Raw genomic sequence first — 22,743 nt, 5'->3', positions numbered from 1 at the left:
AAATGAAGGGTAGAAAAACTAGGAATCATTACCCTGTTTGACCGCTAGGAGTTCTTTATATAACTTTGTTGGCGACCATACAAAATGCACATAGAAATGTGAGTTATAGATCTGTCATTTTCATTGAGAGCAAGTCTAAGAAAATAGTAGATCTGTTCTTTTGTTTTTGCGTCTTTTGGTTTTGTACACCAGCTGAAAATACTATGGAAAACAACACGACTTCATACTAATTATAAGTTTTATTGTATGTGCATCAGCGTTTTGTTGGTGTAATTTTAGCAAACAAAAATTTGTCGGTTGGGGAAAGAAATCTGAGTGGGCTGGTTGATTTGGGGTCACTTAGAAATGTCCTTGTTTTTGAAAAGACAAGCACTTTTTAAAATAACGTCAAATTGATCAGAAATACAGTGTAGACATTGTTAATGTTGTAAATGACTATTGTAGATGGAAATGACTGATTTTTAATGGAAGAGGCCCATTATCAACATCAAGCAAATGTATTTATAAAGCCCTTCTTACATCAGCTGATATCTCAAAGTGCTGTACAGAAACTCAGCCTAAAACCCCAAACAGCAAGCAATGCAGGTGTAGAAGCACGGTGGCTAGGAAAAACTACCTAGAAAGGCCAGAACCTAGGAAGAAACCTTGAGAGGAACCAGGCTATGTGGGGTGGCCAGTCCTCTTCTGGCTGTGCCGGGTGGAGATTATAACAGAACATGGCCAAGATGTTCAAATGTTCATAAATGACCAGCATGGTCTAAATTATTATTATTATTATCATTATTATTATTATCATCATCACAGTGAACAGGCCAGGGTTCCATAGCCGCAGGCAGAACAGTTGAAACTGGAGCAGCAGCACGGCCAGGTGGACTGGGGACAACAAGGATTCATCATGCCAGGTTGTCCTGAGGCATGGTCCTCGGGCTCAGGTCCTCCGAGAGAGCGAAAGAGAGAGAGAATTAGAGAGAGCATACTTAAATTCACACAGGACACCGGATAAGACAGGAGAAGTACTCCAGATATAACAAACGGACCCCAGCCCCCCGACACATAAACTACTGAAGCATAAATACTGGAGGCTGAGACAGAAGGGGTCAGGAGACACTGTGACCCTGTACGACGATACCCCTGGACAGGGCCAAACAGGCAGGATATAACCCCACCCACTTTGCCAAAGCACAGCCCCCACACCACTAGAGGGATATCTTCAACCACCAACTTACCATCCTGAGACAAGGCCGAGTATAGCCCACAAAGAACTCGGCCACGGCACAACCCGGGGGGGGCAACCATCACGCCTGTTCCAATGGCACGTTGTGTTAGATAATCCACGTTTATCATTTTAAAAGGCTAACACAACCTGCCATTGGAACACAGGAGTGATTTCGATGTTACCCCAAACTTTTGAATTTGTGTAATTAATCATATTTATCGTATCCTGTTTTTCTCCAGACACCATCACTGGGAGAACTGTCCCCAGCATCAAGACTTCACCATGCGCACCATCCAGACTATAGAAAACCACATCCCTGTGCTGAGGGAGAGCATTGTCAGGACTCCTTTCACAGGGAGAACTGTGTGCCTGTTCAATATGAATACAAACAGACACAATCCCCGTCAGACTCCCCGTCACAGCCCCTATAACAGCCAGACTCCCCGTCACAACCACACTCCCCGTCAGACTCCCTGTCACAGCCCCTATAATGGCCACACTCCCAGCTGCACTCCTCTACACAGCCCCTGCCACAGCCAGACTCCCTGCCGCAGCCCCTATAACAGACACACTCTCCGCTATAGTCCTTATAACACCCGTTCTCCCCGCCAGACTCGCTGTCACAGCGACCACCTCTCCCTAGAGCCCGACCAGTACCCATCTCACCAGCCATGGTTTTCTCTACCCCTGGCGAAGAGGCTGCCGGCGGAGACCTCTTCTACTGTTGTTTCTGAAGGCTGTTTCTCTTCCTCCAGCCCTGCTCGGCTCAGCACATTATGCAGAGCAGCAGATGGAGAGGAGGAGAGTGAGACGGCAGAGAGAGAGCAGGTGCACGCGCATGGAAAGAGGTTGCAGGGAGGAGGGGAGAAATCGAGCAGGGAGAGGAGGGAGAAGAGAAGGGAGATATCGCACTGGCGCAGGGAGGAGGAGAGCGAGAGCAGGCGTGCGTCGTCTTCGCATCATCATCATCATCACTGCTTCTCTCATCATCGTCACGGGAAAGCAGCATCACAGCCTCGCAGCAGCTACGCAGACGTAGACTGAGGAGCAGCAGAGAAAATGGCAGCTGTTTTCAAAGACATGGCCTGAGTCTCGGCGCCAGACAGAAGTGGAGGCTGAGATTCAGCATCATGGGGAACCAGGAGGGGAAGCAGAAGAAGGTGAAAGAGGACGGATACGGACAGGACACAGCAGACCATACCACCGGGGAGCCCCGGCACACTGACGGCACAAACAAAGGATTTCACCACGGCAAGAAATCCCACGGAAAACATGGCAAAGGAGGAGACGAGAAGAAGAATAAGAAGGAGTCTAAATCCTCTGTGTTCTCTATCAGGAAGAGGAAGAATCTAAAGGGGAAGGGATCGACAGGGGGATCCAGGGAGGATGTGTTGTCGTCTCAGAACGAGCTGGACTCCGCTCACTCTGCTCACACCAAAACACCAGATCTCTCTCTGTCAGCTGACGAGCTGGGACAATCTGACACCGAGGGACCAGCAGAGCCTGGTGATGGGCATGGTGCTAGGAGTCATGGTTGTATCAAGGGGGAGAGCCGGCAGCCCACGGGGGAGAGCCGGCAGCCCACGGGGGAGAGCCGGCAGCCCACGGGGGAGAGCCGGCAGCCCACGGGGGCGACCGCGGACACTGCTCCAGACCGGCAGGGGGAGGTTGAACAGAGAAAGAGGAGCAGCTCTGGTTCAGACCCGGACATCTATAGCTTTCACTCAGCTGCAGAACAAGAGGACCTGCTAGCCGACATCCAGCAGGCTATTAGACTACAGCAGGGGGTGATTATCTCCACCGCTGAGCTGAGTGAAGAGCTGGGTTGGGGAGGAGGGTGGAGGAAACAGAGGTCTGACGAGGTTATAACTACCCCCAGTCCCACTGAACAACCCCCCCCACCGGAGCCTCTCACTGCCCCAGAGGCAGCCCCCGTCATTGGCCAGGAGAATGGCCTGCTTTCTAAACTGTCTCTGTCCCTGGATGGGGGAGAGGAGGCGGTGGAGGAGGAGAGGGGAGCTACCACTGCTACAGAGAAACTCAACTGGGAGCTGAGAGGGGCTGAAACAGAACCAGCCCTTTGTGCCTCCTCCTCTTTCTCTGGGACAAAGGAGCAGGAGGAGGAGCAGGCGGAGGAGGCATTGAGCTGCCAGGAGGTTAACGTTAACACTCAGCCCCCCTCCCAGCCCCCCGCTGCCCAGACGAACGGCCACGTTACCAAGACAACCAGCGCTACTAGCTTCCCAGACCTCACAGCCTCCTTTGAGAGCGCTGTGGAGTCTCCTCTCAGAGAGGAGAAGGAGGTGTTGGAGGAGGTGGAGGAAGGGGAGGAGGAGGAGGAGAATGACCTGGACATGCCCCCCCTGTCAGCCGAGAGCCTTAGTCACAGTGATGCGACCACGAGCCACGAGGCCATAGACCTGAGCTCTGGCAATGCCTCCGAGGAAGAGGGGAGGGTGGGGGACTGGGTGGGGGCAGGGGTGGGGGCTGCAGTCAGCGTTGAGTCCCTGGAGTGTCTTAGCAGGGGGGATCTGAGGTGCTCTGAGCCTGCCGACGACCCTCTGATCACCCAGAGAAGGAAGAGCAGCGTGTCCTTCTCCCCTTGGCCCTCTCAGGAGAGCCCGAGCCTGGCCATGCGTCTCCTCAAGTCCACCCTGACCTCCACCCTTCCATCCTACAACCACTCTTCCTCAGGCACCAGCCCCACAGTCAAACCCTACCCTCCCATTTACCCTTCTTACATCAAGACCACCACCAGGCAACTCTCTGGCTCCCCAGGCACCTCGCCCTCACGGAGCCCCTTGTTCCGCCAGCGCTGCCACGACCTGGGACACCGCACGGAGAAGTGGCGGGTTAGACGACAGCGCTCCCACAGCATCGCCGGTCCCCTCAGCTGGTCCGCGGACTGGACCGAGGAGCTGGACAGGGAGCTCCCCATCAAGGCAGGATCAGCAGACTACCTGGAGGGGTACGGAGGGTCGGAGGACAGGCTGAGGGGGGGCAGTCAGCCCCTGTGTGCCACACGGAGATCCTCCACCGGACACGTGTCTACCTGTAGCTTCCACGACATCTTCACCGGTGAGTTTTATTCCTTTATTTTCACAGGGACTCTCCAAAGGCCTCTTTCAAAAGTTTTTTTATATTTTACATTTTTTTATGTTGTGATGGAAAAAGTACCAAAATATGTAATCCGCTCTGTATAAGGGACAGAGTATTGTAATGGGGCGGCAGGTAGTCTATTGGTTAGAGCGTTGGGCCAGAGCGTCTGGGTTAGAGCGTTGGGCTATTGGTTAGAGCGTCGGGCCAGAGCGTCGGGCCATCGGGTTAGAGCGTTGGGCTATTGGTTAGAGCGTCGGGCCATCGAATCCCCGAGCTGAAAAGGTAAACATCTGTCGTTCTGCCCCTGAACAAGGCAGTTAACCCACTGTCCACCCGGTAGGCCGTCATTGTAAATAAGAATTTGTTCTTAAATTTACTGGCTTGCCTCGTTAAATAAAGGTTAAGAGCGTCGTCCTGCATCAGCTGTTCTGGTACTACAGTGTGTAGGCTAGCTGCTGTTGTGGGACTACAGTGTGTAGGCTAGCTGCTGTTGTGGGACTACAGTGTGTAGGCTAGCTGCTGTTGTGGGACTACAGTGTGTAGGCTAGCTGCTGTTGTGGGACTACAGTGTGTAGGCTAGCTGCTGTTGTGGGACTACAGTGTGTAGGCTAGCTGCTGTTCTGGGACTACAGTGTGTAGGCTAGCTGCTGTTCTGGTACTACAGTGTGTAGGCTAGCTGCTGTTCTGGTACTACAGTGTGTAGGCTAGCTGCTGGTCTGGTACTACAGTGTGTAGGCTAGCTGCTGTTCTGGTACTACAGTGTAGGCTAGCTGCTGGTCTGGTACTACAGTGTGTAGGCTAGCTGCTGTTGTGGGACTACAGTGTGTAGGCTAGCTGCTGTTGTGGGACTACAGTGTGTAGGCTAGCTGCTGGTCTGGTACTACAGTGTGTAGGCTAGCTGCTGTTGTGGGACTACAGTGTGTAGGCTAGCTGCTGTTGTGGGACAACAGTGTGTAGGCTAGCTGCTGTTGTGGGACTACAGTGTGTAGGCTAGCTGCTGTTCTGGTACTACAGTGTAGGCTAGCTGCTGGTCTGGTACTACAGTGTGTAGGCTAGCTGCTGTTGTGGGACTACAGTGTGTAGGCTAGCTGCTATTGTGGGACTACAGTGTGTAGGCTAGCTGCTGTTGTGGGACTACAGTGTGTAGGCTAGCTGCTGTTGTGGGACTACAGTGTAGGGTAGCTGCTGTTGTGGGACTACAGTGTAGGCTAGCTGCTGTGTTAAGGGGTCTCTCTCACTGTGTTCTTGTTTCACTTGGCAGTCTCAGTTTTCTAGAAACATAACAAAACTCAAGTTCTCTCATCTTACCCATATTCACAATATTCATGGATCTGTTCTGAATAACAATCAAGCAATGAGTATAATTATCCACCTGGTTAATTCAATGTTATTTTCTCCTGTTTATTTAGATGTTTAGATGTCTAAGATGTGTAAACTATTGCATCTAGACGTGGCTACGGTAACTACTCTGTCTAGACGTGGCTACGGTAACTACTCTGTCTGGACGTGGCTACGGTAACTACTCTGTCTGGACGTGGCTACGGTAACTACTCTGTCTGGACGTGGCTACGGTAACTACTCTGTCTGGACGTGGCTACGGTAACTACTCTGTCTGGACGTGGCTACGGTAACTACTCTGTCTGGACGTGGCTACGGTAACTACTCTGTCTGGACGTGGCTACGGTAACTACTCTGTCTGGACGTGGCTACGGTAACTACTCTGTCTGGATGTGGCTACGGTAACTACTCTGTCTGGACGTGGCTACGGTAACTACTCTGTCTGGACGTGGCTACGGTAACTACTCTGTCTGGACGTGGCTACGGTAACTACTGTTCTAGAGGTGGCTACCGTAACTACTTTCTAGACGTGGCTACGGTAACTACTTTCTAGACGTGGCTACGGTAACTACTCCGTCTGGACGTGGCTACAGGTAACTACTCCGTCTGGACGTGGCTACGGTAACTACTCCGTCTGACGGGCTACCGTAACTACTCTTCTAGACGTGGCTACCGTAACTACTGTTCTAGACGTGGCTACGGTAACTACTCGTTCTAGACGTGGCTACGGTAACTACTCGTTCTAGACGTGGCTACGGTAACTACTCTCCTAGACGTGGCTACGGTAACTACTCCTAGACGTGGCTACGGTAACTACTCGTTCTAGACGTGGCTACGGTAACTACTCGTCTGGACGTGGCTACGGTAACTACTCGTTCTGGACGTGGCTACGGTAACTACTTCGGTCTGGACGTGGCTACGGTAACTACCATGGGGCTGGACGTGGCTACGGTAACTACTTCTGGACGTGGCTACGGTAACTACTCGGTCTGGACGTGGCTACGGTAACTACTCGGTCTGGACGTGGCTACGGTAACTACTCGGTCTGGACGTGGCTACGGTAACTACTCGGTCTGGACGTGGCTACGGTAGTATGAATGATAGACAATATTTGGCCTGGACAGTTCATTTGTGCTCTAAGTACTTAGCATAAACAAACAGCAGTGGCTATTGAGATGTGTTGTGGTCAGTTGGCGAAGAGGGACAGTGATCTTTGTTTTGGGCCTCAGCTCTCTGAACTAATGGAAGACAGAAAAGAGCTCTCCCTCGGACGGACCAAATTAAACGTGTTTCTACTGGAGAGGGTGACCTTCTTGACCTGACCCCTCTGTTGGTTGAGCCCTCTGTTGGTCGCGGTCTCCCTCCTCCCTGACCCCTCGGTCGTTCGCTCCCTCTCTCCCTCCTGACGTGGCCGGTCGCTCCTCCTGACGTGTTCCTTCGGCCCGGGGTCGCTCCCTCTTGACGTGACCCCCTCGGTCGGTCGGTCGCTCCTCCCTCCCCTCCTGACGTGGCCGGTCGCTCCCATCCTGAAGTGTTCCTTCGGCCCGGGCGGTCGCTCCCTCTTGACGTGACCCCGTCGGTCGGTCTGTCGCTCCCTCCTGTCGTGACCCCTCGGTCGGTCCGTCCCTCCTCGTCCCTGGTCTTGGCTGGACAAGGTTAATATTTCATGCTTTAAAGCAGGAATGTCAAACTCATTCCATGTAGGGCCTAGAGCCTGCTGGTCTTTCCCTTCAATTCAGACCTGGACCACCAGGTGAGGGGAGTTGTTTACTAATCACTGACCTTAATTCATCAACCAAGTCCAAGGGAGGAGTGAACCTACAGACACTCGACCCTCAGTGGAATGAGTTTTACGTCTCTCTGAAGGGTCTCTGATGATGTCACGAGACAGGAGTCTGACAACTGACAAGATGTTCATTTATTTGTAGTCTGTGTGAGCTTTGGCTCCAGGATAGCACAGTTTGTTGTTGGCGTGAACACACACCCTTAGCCAACAGCATGGCAACGTGGTGATGAGTGTTGTGCAGAGCATGGTGTGTATGGGGGAGGGGGTGACAGACAGAGCTTTCATGCTGCATTACATCAATAGAAGTGAGGTGCCTTTTAAGGCGTCAGCAGACAGATTGTATGATCCTTGCAGGTCTTGGCTAGCAAGGGAAAAAATGTCTGAGGTTGTATACTTAAAATATCTTTGCTCGAAATACAAGAGAAAATAGTCAATATTATTTTTCACACTTGAGACCCTGTAGCAACAAGTGCACTTACTTACTCTTGTTATTGAATTACAACAAACACTTCATTGAAGAATCCCTACTGTTGACCAATCACTGTATATAGCCATGTTGTTGCCTGGTACTTCCTGTCTATAACCATGTTATGACCTGGTACTCCTGTATATAGCCATGTTATTACCTGGTACTTCCTGTATATAACCATGTTATTACCTGGTACTTCCTGTATATAGCCATGTTATTACCTGGTACTTCCTGTATATAGCCATGTTATTACCTGGTACTTCCTGTCTATAACCATGTTATTACCTGGTACTTCCTGTCTATAACCATGTTATTACCTGGTACTTGCTGTATATAGCCATGTTATGACCTGGTACTTCCTGTCTATAGCTGTGTTATGACCTGGTACTTCCTGTCTATAGCCGTGTTATTACCTGGTACTTCCTGTCTATAGCCGTGTTATTACCAGGTACTTCCTGTCTATAGCCGTGTTGTTACCTGGTACTTCCTGTCTATAGACGTGTAGTTACCTGGTACTTCCTGTATATAGCCGTGTAGTTTCCTGGTACTTCCTGTGTATAGCCGTGTAGTTTCCTGGTACTTCCTGTGTATAGCCGTGTTGTTACCTGGTACTCCCTGTGTATAGCCGTGTTGTTACCTGGTACTCCCTGTGTATAGCCGTGTTGTTACCTGGTACTCCCTGTGTATAGCCGTGTTGTTACCTGGTACTCCCTGTGTATAGCCGTGTTGTTACCTGGTACTCCCTGTGTATAGCCGTGTTGTTACCTGGTACTCCCTGTGTATAGCCGTGTTGTTACCTGGTACTCCCTGTGTATAGCCGTGTTGTTACCTGGTACTCCCTGTGTATAGCCGTGTTGTTACCTGGTACTCCCTGTGTATAGCCGTGTTGTTTCCTGGTACTCTCTGTCTATAGCCGTGTTGTTACCTGGTACTTCCTGTGTATAGCCGTGTTGTTACCTGGTACTTCCTGTCTATAGCCGTGTTGTTACCTGGTACTCCCTGTGTATAGCCGTGTTGTTCGTTAGTCACTGTATTTGTTATCTTTAACTGCATTGTTGGAGAAGGACCCTTCAGTCTGTTGTCATTGGAGCGTTTCGCTGGCGGTCTCCACCCGTCGGAGGGTTTCGCTGGCGGTCTCCACCCGTCGGAGGGTTTCGCTTAACTCCACCCGTCGGAGGGTTTCGCTGGCGGTCTCCACCCGTCGGAGGGTTTCGCTTTTCCACCCGCGGAGCGTTTCGCTGGGTCTCCACCCGTCGGTGGGTTTCGCTGGCGTTCTCCCACCCGTCGGAGGGTTTCGCTGGCGGTCTCCACCCGTCGGAGGGTTTCGCTGGCGGTCTCCACCCGGCGGAGCGTTTCGCTGGCGGTCTCCACCCGGCGGAGCGTGTGTCATCACACAGTTCATGAGCAGCCCTTTTACTCACCCCTCTAATATTAGAACTGCTCCTCTCTAAATCTGTTCTACTCCCTTCTTCTGTTCCTTGTCCCTCCTTCCCTCCCTCTCTCCCCCTCCCCTCTTCTCCTGCCAGCTTACTGTAAAATTATATTCTGACTCTAATCCTCAGAATGGGTGTCTTTGAATTACTTCAGGAGGGGTGTAGCTACTTCAGCAGCGAGCCAAAATGCTGCTCACCAGTGGGGAATTTAGTGATGACATGTTCTGAACTGTAGATAGAAATACAATGAAAGGATCTGATGGAATGATTCCCTATTCTCTCTGACAGTCGATCTGCTCTACGTCATACAATTCTATCTGAAAGGCCTATATTGGTAGGCTCCAGATCATATCCCATAATATTGGGGTGTCATGACAACCAGGGGTGAAGATAGGCCATGCATCATTGCCTCTTTAGTAGTCTTATTGTCACTTAGTCTCTAATGGCCCCCTATTCCATATATAGAACACTGTTAACCAGAGCCCTATTCCCTATATAGAACACTACTGTTGACCAGAGCCCTATTCCCTATATAGAATACTACTGTTGACCAGAGCCCTATTCCCTATATAGAATACTACTGTTGACCAGAGCCCTATTCCCTATATAGAACACTACTGTTGACCAGAGCCCTATTCCCTATATAGAACACTACTGTTGACCAGAGCCCTATTCCCTATATAGAACACTACTGTTGACCAGAGCCCTATTCCCTATATAGAACACTACTGTTGACCTGAGCCCTATTCCCTATATAGAACACTACTGTTGACCAGAGCCCTATTCCCTATATAGAACACTACTGTTGACCAGAGCCCTATTCCCTATATAGAACACTACTGTTGACCAGAGCCCTATTCCCTATATAGAACACTACTGTTGACCAGAGCCCTATTCCCTACATAGAGCACTACTGTTGACCAGAGCCCTATTCCCTTCATAGTGCACTACTGTTGACTGGAACCCTATGAGTCCTGGTCAAATGTAGTGCACTACATAGGGAACAGGGTGCCATTTTCAGATGTAGCTTGGGTGTCATGACAACCAGTGGTGTTGTTTTTTAAAAGGCCATTCATTAGTTCTGTCCATATTAACTAACGGGCCAGCTGTAATATAATTAGCCCTGTTGGTTCAACAGCTCTACTGAACTGGAGACAGACAGGACTGATGACAGAGGAGAGGACATAACTAGAGCCTTGTTTATCCATTCACTTTGTTTGTTTGTGCTCGTGTTAAAATGCATGTCGATACCACCATGTGGCTGGTTGCCATTTTGACTTTTGGGTTTCTGGTATAAGGATGTTATCCTTCAGAGAATGTGCCTCTATATACAGTGTGTTCTTCCATTCCAGGCTCCTCCACCATCCTAAAATCCTTTAGGTGGGATGGCTCTAGAACCTTTAGGCGGGATGGCTCTAGAACCTTTAGGCGGGATGGCTCTAGAACCTTTAGGCGGGATGGCTCTAGAAACTTTAGGCGTGATGGCTCTAGAACCTTTAGGCGGGATGGCTCTAGAACCTTTACTCTGTCTATTCTTTCCTAGCCCACGTTTTCAGCTGCTGTTGCTAACTCAACGGCAAGGAGGTTTCACTTCTGTAGTGAAGAAGAGTTCAAAGTTCATACCATTTGCAACCAAAGCTCACGCTGAGGTTGGCTTCGTTCTGTAGTTATCTGAACCATTCAGACATTGGATCGTCATCCTAATGTACCTGGAACAGGACATGTTCGTCCTTTTAACATATGGACTGTCGTCCTCACATCCTCGGAACAGGTTACATTTTCGTCAAGGCTTTATACAGTGGCGGGAGAAGTGTGTGTTTTGATAGTTTACAGCCCATGTCTCTTCACAGGGGCCACTGATTGAGCTGAGCCCTAACCTTATGAAAACCCAAATCTCTCATTTACAAACAAATTACATTTAATCTTTTCACCCATCATTTTATATTCAAACATTTAAATTGAATAACAATTCCATGTGAATTTGATAACTACAAAGTGCGGACTTTCCACTGTAGAGTTTATGTCATCCTATCATTGATGAGAATGTCTCAGATGACAACCGAACTGACATCATATTCATTAAGTACCACTGCATATGTTCAATTGGTCGGATTACCAGAATATAGTTCATTTCCCCCCACCTTCTGATGTTCCCAGAATCTCTGTTAACCAAGGGGTTTTCAAATGGAACCTCAGTAGGGTAGAGCGAGGAAAAAGGGGGGAGAGGTATTTGACTGTCATAAACCTACCCCCAGGCCAACGTCATGACAGGCCCTAGCCCTCACCCTCCGATCCAACAGGTCCCAAAAGTGCTCAATGGGATTTATATCCGGGCTCTTCGCTGGCCATGGCAGAACACTGACATTCCTGTCGTGTAGGAAATCACACACAGAACGAGCAGAATGGCTGGTGGCATTGTCATGCTGGAGGGTCATGTCAGGATGAGCCTGCAGGAAGGGTACCACATGAGGGAGGAGGATGTCTTCCTGTAAAGCACAGCGTTGAGATTGCCGGCTATGACAACAAGCTCAGTCTGATGCTGTGACACACCGCCCCAGACCATGACGGACCCTCCACCTCCAAATCGATCTCGCTCCAGAGTACAGGCCTTGTAACACTCATTCCTTTGACGATAAACGTAAATCCGACCATCACACCTGGTGAGACAAAACCGAGACTCGTCAGTGAAGAGCACTTTTTGCCAGTCCTGTCTGGTCCAGCAATGGTGGGATTGTGCCCATAGACGATGCTGTTGCCAGTGATGTTTGGTGAGGACCTGCCTTACAACAGGCCTACAAGCCCTACGTCCAGCCTCTCTCAGCCCATTGCGGACAGTCTGAGCACTGATGGCGGGATTGTGTGTTCCTGGTGTAACTCGGGCCGTTGTTGTTGCCATCCTGTACCTGTCCCGCAGGTGTGATGTTCAGATGTACTGATCCTGTGCAGGTGTTGTTACACGTGGTCTGCCACTGCGAGGACGATCAGCTGTTTGTCCTGTCTCCCTGTAGCACTGTCTTAGGCGTCTCACAGTACGAACATTGCAATGTATTGCCCTGGCCACATCTGCAGTCCTCATGCCTCCTTGCAGCATGCCTAAGGCACGTTCACGCAGATGAGCAGGGACCCTGGGCATCTTTCTTTTGGTGTTTTTCAGAGTCAGTAGAAAGGCCTCTTTAGTGTCCTAAGTTTTCATAACTGTGATCTTATTTGCGTACAGTCTCTAAGATGTTAGTGTCTTAACGTCCATTCCACAGGTGCATGTTCATTAATGGTTTATGGTTCATTGGACAAGCATGGAAAACCGTGTTTAAACCCTTTACAATGAAGATCTATTATTTGGATTTTTACGATCTTTGAAAGACGGGGTCCTGCAAAAGGGACGTGTTTAAAAATATATATATATATATATATCACACACGTATGTCTGGTTGACTCCAGGTCTACTGTAATATTGATGTTGAACACCTGGTCACGTATGTCTGGTTGACTCCAGGTCTACTGTAGTAATATTGATGTTGAACTCCTGGTCGTACTCTCTAGAGAAGTTGTTAGACTGTAGTAATATTGATGTCTCTCTCTCTTTTCTACCTCCAGGTCGTACTCTCCTAGAGAAATTGTTAGACTGTAGTAATATTGATGTCTCTAACTCCTGGTCGTACTCTCCTAGAGAAGTTGTTAGACTGTAGTAATATTGATGTCTCTAATATTGATGTCTCTCTACCTCCAGGTCGTACTCTCCTAGAGAAGTTGTTCCTACAACAGGAAGATGCCCAGCCAGAGGAAGCTGAGAAGCTGTGTTCTCGGATTCTGGCCATGGGTCTGTTACTACCCTTCACTGACTGCTTCAGAGACACAATAGGGGGGTCCAACCCACAACTCGCTGCGCCATGCAAGTTCCACGTGAGTGTCATATCCTATACCAGGGCCTTCAACCCTGTTCCTGGAGAGCTACCCTCCTGTAGGTTTTCACTCCAACCCTGTTCCTGGAGAGAGGCCCTCCTGTAGGTTTTCACTCCAACTGTAGTTACCTGATTCTACTTAATTATTAGGATCAAGTGTTCTAGATTAGGTCTGGAGCAGGACCGGTATCAGAGGTCAGGGCCCACTGTTAACTCAACTCTACTGTTCCATGTAGCAAATTAAACTCTGATCAGAGGTCAGGGCCCACTCTTACTTCCCGAGTGGCACAGCTGTCTAAGGCACTGCATCTGATACGTTCACTACAGTCTCTGGTTCGAATCCAGGCTGTGTCCCATAGGGCGGTGCCCAATTGTCCCAGCATCGTCCAGGTTTTGCTGGTGCAGGCCGTCATTGTAAACACTGACTTGCCTCGTTAAATAAAGTTCAGACCCATTGTGTTGATATGCAGTATGCTACACAGTAAATATCCCCCCCTGGTTCAGTCCCATTGTGTTGATATGCAGTATGATAGACAGTAAATATCCCCCTGGTTCAGTCCCATTGTGTTGATATGCAGTATGTTAGACAGTAAATATCCCCCTGGTTCAGTCCCATTGTGTTGATATGCAGTGTGTTACACAGTAAATATCCCATTGTGTTGATATGCAGTATGTTAGACAGTAAATATCCCCCTGGTTCAGTCCCATTGTGTTGATATGCAGTATGTTAGTGTTGATATGCAGTATGTTAACAGTAAATATCCCCTGGTTCAGTCCCATTGTGTTGATATGCAGTATGTTACACAGTAAATATCCCATTGTGTTGATATGCAGTATGTTAGACAGTAAATATCCCCTGGTTCAGTCCCATTGTGTTGATATGCAGTATGAAAGACAGTAAATATCCCATTGTGTTGATATGCAGTATGTTAGACAGTAAATATTCCATTGTGTTGATATGCAGTATGTTAGACAGTAAATATCCCATTGTGTTGATATGCAGTATGTTAGACAGTAAATATCCCCCTGGTTCAGTCCCATTGTGTTGATATGCAGTATGTTACACAGTAAATATCCCATTGTGTTGATATGCAGTATGTTAGACAGTAAATATCCCATCCCATTGTGTTGATATGCAGTGTGTTAGACAGTAAATATCCCCCTGTTTCAGTCCCATTGTGTTGATATGCAGTATGTTAGACAGTAAATATCCCCCTGTTTCAGTCCCATTGTGTTGATATGCAGTATGTTAGACAGTAAATATCCCATTGTGTTGATATGGTTCTAGTCCCATTGTGTTGATATGCGGTATGTTAGACAGTAAATATCCCATTGTGTTCAGTCCCATTGTGTTGATATGCAGTATGTTAGACAGTAAATATCCCCCTGTGTTCAGTCCCATTGTGTTGATATGCAGTATGTTAGACAGTAAATATCCCCCTGGTTCAGTCCCATTGTGTTGATATGCAGTATGTTAGACAGTAAATATCCCCCTGGTTCAGTCCCATTGTGTTGATATGCAGTATGTTAGACAGTAAATATCCCATTGGTTCAGTCCCATTGTGTTGATATGCAGTATGTTAGACAGTAAATATCCCCCTGGTTCAGTCCCATTGTGTTGATATGCAGTATGTTAGACAGTAAATATCCCCCTGGTTCAGTCCCATTGTGTTGATATGCAGTGTGTTAGACAGTAAATATCCCCCTGGTTCATCCCATTGTGTTGATATGCGGTATGTTAGACAGTAAATATCCCCCTGGTTCAGTCCCATTGTGTTGATATGCAGTATGTTAGACAGTAAATATCCCATTGTGTTGTATCAGTCCCATAAATGTGTTGATATGCAGTATGTTAGACAGTAAATATCCCATTGTGTTCAGTCCCATATGTGTTGAAATATCCCATTGTATATGCAGTATGAGGTAGTAAATATCCCCTGTGTTGATATGCAGTCCCCATTGTGTTGATATGCGGTATGTTAGACAGTAAATATCCCATTGTGTTGATATGCAGTATGTTAGACAGTAAATATCCCCCTGGTTCAGTCCCATTGTGTTGATATGCAGTATGTTAGACAGTAAATATCCCCTGGTTCAGTCCCATTGTGTTGATATGCAGTATGTTAGACAGTAAATATCCCCCTGGTTCAGTCCCATTGTGTTGATATGGGTATGTTAGACAGTAAATATCCCATCCCATTGTGTTGATATGCAGTATGTTAGACAGTAAATATCCCCCTGGTTCAGTCCCATTGTGTTGATATGCGGTATGTTAGACAGTAAATATCCCATTGTGTTGATATGCAGTATGTTAGACAGTAAATATCCCCCTGGTTCAGTCCCATTGTGTTGATATGCAGTATGTTAGACAGTAAATATCCCATTGTGTTGATATGCAGTATGTTAGACAGTCAATATTCTCCTGGTTCATCCCATTGTGTTGATATGCAGTATGTTAGACAGTAAATATCCCCCTGGTTCAGTCCCATTGTTATGCAGTGTGTTAGACAGTAAATATCCCCCTGGTTCAGTCCCATTGTGTTGATATGCAGTATGTTAGACAGTAAATATCCCCTGGTTCAGTCCCATTGTGTTGATATGCAGTATGTTAGACAGTAAATATCCCCCTGGTTCAGTCCCATTGTGTTGATATGCGGTATGTTAGACAGTAAATATCCCATTGTGTTGATATGCAGTATGTTAGACAGTAAATATCCCCTGGTTCAGTCCCATTGTGTTGATATGCAGTGTGTTAGACAGTAAATATCCCCCTGGTTCAGTCCCATTGTGTTGATATGCAGTGTGTTAGACAGTAAATATCCCCCTGGTTCAGTCCCATTGTGTTGATATGCAGTATGTTAGACAGTAAATATCCCCCTGGTTCAGTCCCATTGTGTTGATATGCAGTATGTTAGACAGTAAATATCCCCCTGGTTCAGTCCCATTGTGTTGATATGCAGTATGTTAGACAGTAAATATCCCATTGTGTTGATATGCAGTATGTTAGACAGTAAATATCCCATCCCATTGTGTTGATATGCAGTATGTTAGACAGTAAATATCCACCAGGTTCAGTCCCATTGTGTTGATATGCAGTATGTTAGACAGTAAATATCCCCCTGTGTTGATATGCAGTGTGATATGACATGTTAAAATATCCACCAGGTTCAGTCCCATTGTGTTGATATGCAGTATGTTAGACAGTAAATATCCCCCTGGTTCAGTCCCATTGTGTTGATATGCAGTATGTTAGACAGTAAATATCCCCTGGTTCAGTCCCATTGTGTTGATATGCAGTATGTTAGACAGTAAATATCCCCCTGGTTCAGTCCCATTGTGTTGATATGCAGTATGTTAGACAGTAAATATCCCATTGTGTTGATATGCAGTATGTTAGACAGTAAATATCCCCCTGGTTCAGTCCCATTGTGTTGATATGCAGTATGTTAGACAGTAAATATCCATTCATCCCATTGTGTTGATATGCAGTATGTTAGACAGTAAATATCCCATCCCATTGTGTTGATATGCAGTATGTTAGACAGTAAATATCCCCCTGGTTCAGTCCCATTGTGTTGATATGCAGTATGCTAGACAGTAAATATCCCCCTGGTTCAGTCCCATTGTGTTGATATGCCATAAATATCCCATTGTGTTGATATGCAGTATGTTAGACAGTAAATATCCCCCTGGTTCAGTCCCATTGTGTTGATATGCAGTGTGTTAGACAGTAAATATCCCCTGGTTCAGTCCCATTGTGTTGATATGCAGTATGTTAGACAGTAAATATCCCATTGTGTTGATATGCAGTATGTTAGACAGTAAATATCCCCCTGGTTCAGTCCCATTGTTTGATATGCAGTATGTTAGACAGTAAATATCCCCAGGTTCAGTCCCATTGTGTTGATATGCAGTATGTTAGACAGTAAATATCCCCCTGGTTCAGTCCCATTGTGTTGATATGCAGTATGTTAGACAGTAAATATCCCCCTGGTTCAGTCCATTGTGTTGATATGCAGTATGTTAGACAGTAAATATCCCCCTGGTTCAGTCCCATTGTGTTGATATGCAGTATGTTAGACAGTAAATATCCCCTGGTTCAGTCCCATTGTGTTGATATGCAGTATGTTAGACAGTAAATATCCCCCTGGTTCAGTCCCATTGTGTTGATATGCAGTATGTTAGACAGTAAATATCCCCCTGGTTCAGTCCCATTGTGTTGATATGCAGTATGTTAGACAGTAAATATCCCATTGTTTGATATGCAGTATGCTAGACAGTAAATATCCCATTGTGTTGATATGCAGTATGCTACAGTAAATATCCCATTGTGTTGATATGCAGTATGTTAGACAGTAAATATCCCCCTGGTTCAGTCCCATTGATATGCAGAATGTTAGACAGTAATATTCTCCTGGTTCAGTCCCATTGTGTTGATATGCAGTATGCTAGACAGTAAATATCCCCCTGGTTCAGTCCCATTGTGTTGATATGCAGTATGCTAGACAGTAAATATCCCCCTGGTTCAGTCCCATTGTGTTGATATGCAGTATGCTACACAGTAAATATCCCCCTGGTTCAGTCCCATTGTGTTGATATGCAGTATGTTAGACAGTAAATATCCCCCTGGTTCAGTCCCATTGTGTTGATATGCAGTATGTTAGACAGTAAATATCCCCTGGTTCAGTCCCATTGTGTTGATATGCAGTATGTTAGACAGTAAATATCCCCCTGGTTCAGTCCCATAAATATCCCATTGTGTTGATATGCAGTATGTTAGACAGTAAATATCCCCCTGGTTCAGTCCCATTGTGTTGATATGCAGTATGTTAGACAGTAAATATCCCCCTGGTTCAGTCCCATTGTGTTGATATGCAGTATGTTAGACAGTAAATATCCCATGGTTATGTCCCCCTGTGTCCCATGATATGCAGTATGTTAGACAGTAAATATCCCCCTGGTTCAGTCCCATTGTGTTGATATGCAGTATGCTAGACAGTAAATATTCTCCTGGTTCAGTCCCATTGTGTTGATATGCAGTATGTTAGACAGTAAATATCCCCCTGGTTCAGTCCCATTGTGTTGATATGCAGTATGTTAGACAGTAAATATCCCCTGGTTCAGTCCCATTGTTATATGGTGTATGTTAGACAGTAAATATCCCCCTGGTTCAGTCCCATTGTGTTGATATGCAGTATGCTAGACAGTAAATATCCCATTGTGTTGATATGCAGTATGTTAGACAGTAAATATCCCCCTGGTTCAGTCCCATTGTGTTGATGTGTGTTAGACAGTAAATATCCCATTGTGTTGTTATGCAGTGTGTTAGACAGTAAATATCCCCCTGGTTCAGTCCCATTGTGGTGTTATGCAGTATGTTAGACAGTAAATATCCCCCTGGTTCATCCCATTGTGTTGATATGCAGTATGTTAGACAGTAAATATCCCCCTGGTTCAGTCCCATTGTGTTGATATGCAGTATGTTAGACAGTAAATATCCCCCTGGTTCAGTCCCATTGTGTTGATATGCAGTATGTTAGACAGTAAATATCCCCCTGGTTCAGTCCCATTGTGTTGATATGCGGTATGTTAGACAGTAAATATCCCATTGTGTTGATATGCAGTATGTTAGACAGTAAATATCCCCCTGGTTCAGTCCCATTGTGTTGATATGCAGTGTGTTAGACAGTAAATATCCCCCTGGTTCAGTCCCATTTAGTAAATATCCCATTGTGTGATATGCAGTATGTTAGACAGTAAATATCCCCTGGTTCAGTCCCATTGTTATATGCAGTATGTTAGACAGTAAATATCCCCCTGGTTCAGTCCCATTGTGGTGTTATGCAGTATGTTAGACAGTAAATATCCCCCTGGTTCAGTCCCATTGTGTTGATATGCAGTATGTTAGACAGTAAATATCCCCCCCCCTGGTTCAGTCCCATTGTGTTGATATGCAGTATGTTAGACAGTAAATATCCCATTGTGTTGATATGCAGTATGTTAGACAGTAAATATCCCCCAGGTTCAGTCCCATTGTGTTGATATGCAGTATGTTAGACAGTAAATATCCCCCTGGTTCAGTCCCATTGTTATATGCAGTATGTTAGACAGTAAATATCCCCCTGGTTCAGTCCCATTGTGTTGATATGCAGTATGTTAGACAGTAAATATCCCCCTGGTTCAGTCCCATTGTGTTGATATGCAGTATGTTAGACAGTAAATATCCCCCTGGTTCAGTCCCATTGTGTTGATATGCAGTATGTTAGACAGTAAATATCCCCTGGTTCAGTCCCATTGTGTTGATATGCAGTATGTTAGACAGTAAATATCCCCCTGGTTCAGTCCCATTGTGTTGATATGCGGTATGTTAGACAGTAAATATCCCCCTGGTTCAGTCCCATTGTGTTGATATGCAGTATGTTAGACAGTAAATATCCCCCTTGGTTCAGTCCCATTGTGTTGATATGCAGTATGTTAGACAGTAAATATCCCATTGTGTTGATATGCAGTATGTTAGACAGTAAATATCCCCCTGGTTCAGTCCCATTGTGTTGATATGCAGTATGATAGACAGTAAATATCCCCCTGGTTCAGTCCCATTGTGTTGATATGCAGTATGTTAGACAGTAAATATCCCATTGTGTTGATATGCAGTATGCTACACAGTAAATATCCCCCCCTGGTTCAGTCCCATTGTGTTGATATGCAGTATGTTAGACAGTAAATATCCCATTGTGTTGATATGCAGTATGTTAGACAGTAAATATCCCCCTGGTTCAGTCCCATTGTGTTGATATGCAGTATGTTAGACAGTAAATATCCCCCTGGTTCAGTCCCATTGTGTTGATATGCAGTATGCTAGACAGTAAATATCCCCCTGGTTCAGTCCCATTGTGTTGTTATGCAGTATGTTAGACAGTAAATATCCCCTGGTTCAGTCCCATTGTGTTGATATGCAGTATGTTAGACAGTAAATATCCCATTTTGTTGATATGCAGTATGTTAGACCCACCAGGTTCAGTCCCATTGTGTTGATATGCAGTATGTTAGACAGTAAATATCCCCCTGGTTCAGTCCCATTGTGTTGATATGCAGTATGTTAGACAGTAAATATCCACCTGGTTCAGTCCCATTGTGTTGATATGCAGTATGTTAGACAGTAAATATCCCCCTGGTTCAGTCCCATTGTGTTGATATGCAGTATGTAAATATCCCATTGTGTTGATATGCAGTAAAATATCCCTGGTTCAGTCCCATTGTGTTGATATGCAGTATGTTAGACAGTAAATATCCCCCTGTTCAGTCCCATTGATATGCAGTGTGTTAGACAGTAAATATCCCCCTGGTTCAGTCCCATTGTGTTGATATGCAGTATGTTAGACAGTAAATATCCCCCTGGTTCAGTCCCATTGTGTTGATATGCAGTATGTTAGACAGTAAATATCCCCCTGGTTCAGTCCCATTGTGTTGATATGCAGTATGTTAGACAGTAAATATCCCATTGTGTTGATATGCAGTATGTTAGACAGTAAATATCCCATTGTGTTGATATGGGGTATGCAGTCCCATTGTGTTGATATGCAGTATGTTAGACAGTAAATATCCCCTTGTTCAGTCCCATTGTTATGCAGTATGTTAGACAGTAAATATCCTCCTGGTTCAGTCCCATTGTATGTTAGACAGTAAATTTCCCATTGTGTTGATATGCAGTATGTTAGACAGTAAATATCCCCCTGGTTCAGTCCCATTGTTATGCAGTATGTTAGACAGTAAATATCCCATTGTGTTGATATGCAGTATGCTAGACAGTAAATATCCCCCTGGTTCAGTCCCATTGTGTTGATATGCAGTATGCTAGACAGTAAATATCCCCCTGGTTCAGTCCCATTGTGTTGATATGCAGTATGTTAGACAGTAAATATCCCATTGTGTTGATATGCAGTATGTTAGACAGTAAATATCCCATTGTGTTGATATGCAGTATGCTAGACAGTAAATATCCCATTGTGTTGATATGCAGTATGTTAGACAGTAAATATCCCCCTGGTTCAGTCCCATTGTTATGCAGTATGTTAGACAGTAAATATCCCATTTGTGTTGATATGCAGTATGTTAGACAGTAAATATCCCCTGGTTCAGTCCCATTGTTATGCAGTGTGTTAGACAGTAAATATCCCCCTGGTTCAGTCCCATTGTGTTGATATGCAGTATGCTAGACAGTAAATATCCCCCTGGTTCAGTCCCATTGTGTTGATATGCAGTATGTTAGACAGTAAATATCCCCTGGTTCAGTCCCATTGTGTTGATATGCAGTATGTTAGACAGTAAATATCCACCTGGTTCAGTCCCATTGTGTTGATATGCAGTATGTTAGACAGTAAATATCCCCCTGGTTCAGTCCCATTGTGTTGATATGCAGTATGTTAGACAGTAAATATCCCCCTGGTTCAGTCCCATTGTGTTGATATGCAGTATGCTAGACAGTAAATATCCCCCTGGTTCAGTCCCATTGTGTTGATATGCAGTATGCTAGACAGTAAATATCCCCCTGGTTCAGTCCCATTGTGTTGATACAGTGTTAGACAGTAAATATCCCCCTGGTTCAGTCCCATTGTGTTGATATGCAGTATGTTAGACAGTAAATATCCCCTGGTTCAGTCCCATTGTGTTGATATGCAGTATGCTAGACAGTAAATATCCCCTGGTTCAGTCCCATTGTGTTGATATGCAGTATGTTAGACAGTAAATATCCCATTGTGTTGATATGCAGTGTGTTAGACCCATCCCCCTGTGTTGTGTTGATATGCAGTATGCTAGACAGTAAATATCCCATTGGTTCAGTCCCAATGTGTTGATATGCAGTGTGTTAGACAGTAAATATCCCCCTGGTTCAGTCCCATTGTGTTGATATGCAGTATGTTAGACAGTAAATATCCCCTGGTTCAGTCCCATTGTGTTGATATGCAGTATGTTAGACAGTAAATATCCCATTGTTGATATGCAGTATGTTAGACAGTAAATATCCCATTGTGTTGATATGCAGTCCCATTGTGTTGATATGCAGTATGTTAGACAGTAAATATCCCCCTGGTTCAGTCCCATTGTGTTGATATGCAGTATGTTAGACAGTAAATATCCCCCTGGTTCAGTCCCATTGTGTTGATATGCAGTATGTTAGACAGTAAATATCCCCCTGGTTCAGTCCCATTGTTATGCAGTATGTTAGACAGTAAATATCCCCCTGGTTCAGTCCCATTGTGTTGATATGCAGTATGTTAGACAGTAAATATCCCCTGGTTCAGTCCCATTGTGTTGATATGCAGTATGCTAGACAGTAAATATCCCCCTGGTTCAGTCCCATTGTGTTGATATGCAGTATGTTAGACAATAAATATCCCCCTGGTTCATCCCATTGTGTTGATGTATGTTAGACAGTAAATATCCACCTGGTTCAGTCCCATTGTGTTGATATGCAGTATGTTAGACAGTAAATATCCCCTGGT

At 45.9% G+C, this 22,743-nt stretch overlaps 1 pseudogene; it reads left to right on the top strand.

Annotated features, from left to right (window-relative positions):
- The first annotated feature begins 2,114 nt into the window (after positions 1–2,114).
- The window catches only part of LOC135529995 (formin-2-like), a 158,647-nt pseudogene continuing 138,018 nt past the window's right edge, over positions 2,115–22,743 (top strand).

Source organism: Oncorhynchus masou, unplaced genomic scaffold, assembly GCF_036934945.1.
Source record: "Oncorhynchus masou masou isolate Uvic2021 unplaced genomic scaffold, UVic_Omas_1.1 unplaced_scaffold_1230, whole genome shotgun sequence".
Lineage (NCBI taxonomy): Eukaryota > Metazoa > Chordata > Actinopteri > Salmoniformes > Salmonidae > Oncorhynchus > Oncorhynchus masou.
Note: the sequence above shows the minus strand (reverse complement) of the source record. Positions and strands in the feature narration are given on the sequence as shown.